General features: G+C 65.4%; 1 non-coding gene across 1 annotated transcript; it reads right to left on the bottom strand.

Moving 5' to 3' along the window:
* Nucleotides 1-2,396: 2,396 nt before the first annotated feature.
* Nucleotides 2,397-2,515, bottom strand: LOC131866627 (5S ribosomal RNA). The gene has a single exon (XR_009365228.1). It is a non-coding gene; the product is annotated as a 5S ribosomal RNA (ribosomal RNA).
* Nucleotides 2,516-2,759: the final 244 nt, after the last annotated feature.

Genomic DNA, 2,759 nt, shown 5'->3' with positions numbered 1-2,759 from the left:
GTTAATTGCCCGGGCGCGCACCTTCGCCAGGGTGGGCACCTTGGTGCGCACACCTTGGCTGGGCTGCGCACCAGGGCGGGCTCAAGATGGCACCAGCATTCCCTTTTTCTCACTATCTTTCAAAACGGAAATTTTAAAATCTCGTTTTTTTTTTGCCTTTTATGGAAATTAGTGAAGGCATCGCATCAAAGGTGCGCACCTCGCTGCCCACCTTGGTGTGCTCCGAGGTGCCCACCACGGTGCGCAACGCCGGTGCGAACCCGGGAGCGCCCCGATGTGTGCTCCAAGGTGCGGCGTGCACGAAGTCGGACCCCGGTTTGCCCCGGGTGCGCACCTCGCGTGCACCTTGGTGCGCACACCTTGGCTGGGTTGCGCGGCCTGGTGGGCACCATGGTGCGCACCAAGGAGCGCTCCGAAGTGTGCTCCAAGGTGCGGCGTGCACGAAGTCGGAGCCCGGTTTGCCCCGGGTACGCACCTCGCGTGCACCTTCGCCGGGGTGGGCACCTCGGCTGGGTTGCGCGCCCTGGTGCGCACCAAGGAGCGCTCCGAAGTGTGCTCCAAGGTGCGGCGTGCACGAAGTCGGAGCCCGGTTTGCCCCGGGTGCGCACCTTCGCCGCGGTGCGCACCATGGCGTGCACGAAGTCGGAGCCCGGTTTGCCCCGGGTGCGCACCTCGCGTGCACCTTCGGCGGGGTTGCGCGCCCTGGTGGGCACCATGGTGCGCACCAAGGAGCGCTCCGAAGTGTGCTCCAAGGTGCGGCGTGCACGAAGTCGGAGCCCGGTTTGCCCCGGGTGCGCACCTCGCGTGCACCTTCGGCGGGGTTGCGCGCCCTGGTGGGCACCATGGTGCGCACCAAGGAGCGCTCCGAAGTGTGCTCCAAGGTGCGGCGTGCACGAAGTCGGAGCCCGGTTTGCCCCGGGTGCGCACCTCGCGTGCACCTTCGCCGCGGTGGGCACCATGGCGTGCACGAAGTCGGAGCCCGGTTTGCCCCGGGTGCGCACCTCGCGTGCACCTTCGCCGGGGTGGGCACCTCGGCTGGGTTGCGCGCCCTGGTGCGCACCAAGGAGCGCTCCGAAGTGTGCTCCAAGGTGCGGCGTGCACGAAGTCGGAGCCCGGTTTGCCCCGGGTGCGCACCTCGCGTGCACCTTCGCCAGGGTGGGCACCTCGGTGCGCACACCTTCTCAATGTTTTCTTGCCTTTTCTGGAAATTGGTGAAGGCAGCGCATCAAAGGTGCGCACCTCGGTGTGCTCCGAGGTGCGAACCCGAGAGCGCTCCGAGGTGCCCACGAAGTCGAAAGTCGAGTTAATTGCATTGTTTTCCCCGGGTGCGCTCCGAGGTGCGCAACATCGGCGCGCACCAAGGAGGGCTCCGAAGTGTGCTCCAAGGTGCGCACGATGGCGTGCACCTCTGGTGCGCACGATTCGGAGCTCGGTTTGACCGGGGTGCGCACACCTTGGCTGGGTTGCGCACCTTTTGTGCGCTCCAAGGTGCGCACGAAGTCGGAGCTCGGTTTGCCCCGGGTGCGCACCTTCGCCAGGGTGCGCACCTTGATGCGCACGCCTTGGCTGGGCTGCGCACCTTGGTGGGCGCCATGGTGCGCACCTTTCGTGCGCTCCAAGGTGCGCACGAAGTCGGAGCTCGGTTTGCCCCGGGTGCGCACCTTGGTGGGCGCCATGGTGCACTCCGAGGTGCCCAAGATTGGTGCGCACCAAGGAGCGCTCCGAAGTGCGCTCCAAGGTGCGCGCGAAGTCGAAAGTTGGGTTAATTGTCCGGTTTGCCTCGGGTGCGCACCTTGCGTGCACCTTCGCCAGGGTGGGCGCCTTGGTGCGCACACCTTGGCTGGGCTGCGCACACCTTGGCACCCGCGTTTCCTTCATTTTAAATTTTTTTTTTTTACAATCTCTCAAGTGGGAAATTCTATAATCTCAACTTTTTTTGCCTTTTCAGGAAACTTTTGAATGGAGCGCATCATTGGTGCGCTCCGAAGTGTGCTCCAAAGCTCTCTCCAGCTGCGTGCACCTGCCCCGGCCGCGCACCCGGCCCCGCCCAGCTTCGCTCACCTGTCCCGGGCGTCTGGTGCGGAACCTTAGAGTAAGAAACATCACCGTGCACCTTGGCCAACGTGCGCGACTCGACCGAGCGCGCACTGGCCGAGGTGCACACCGATTTCACCTGGGTGCGCGCGCAGCACCTCGGGCGCACCGGGGTGCGCGCACAACGCCCGGGTTGCACCGTGGCCTGTGTGCTCGGGGTGCCTCGGGTGCGCGCTCGGTGTCGCCCCCGCGCGCGCGGTAGTGCGGGCAGCGCACCCCGGCCCGGCCCGGCCCCGACGAGAACGCAAACGGGCAAAAGGTTTATTCAAATAGCATTGCGATGCCCGGCGAAAAACTAAAAAAGGGTGCAACACCGGGACTTCCCGGGAGGTCACCCATCCCAGTACTACTCCGGCCCAAGCGCGCTTAACTGCGGAGTTCTGATGGGATCCGGTGCACTAACGCTGGTATGATCGCACCCGTTATGAGCTTGTCGCAGTGTGTACTTAGCAAACCGCGACCCACGTGCGAATCCACCCCGGCCACCCACCCCCGTCGAGGTGCACACCCTCCCTCGCGAAGTGCGCCCCGTTCGCCAAGTGTGAGCCCTGCCCGGGTGCGCGCACCTTGCTAGGGCGTCGGGTGTGCACCCGGCCCGGCCTACGTGCGTGCACCTGGAGGGGGCGTCGTGTGCGTGCAGTGTCCCGTCTGCAACGCGGTGCCCA

The sequence above is a fragment of the Cryptomeria japonica genome, unplaced genomic scaffold, assembly GCF_030272615.1.
Source record: "Cryptomeria japonica unplaced genomic scaffold, Sugi_1.0 HiC_scaffold_151, whole genome shotgun sequence".
NCBI lineage: Eukaryota > Viridiplantae > Streptophyta > Pinopsida > Cupressales > Cupressaceae > Cryptomeria > Cryptomeria japonica.
This window is presented reverse-complemented; position numbering and strand designations above follow the sequence as displayed.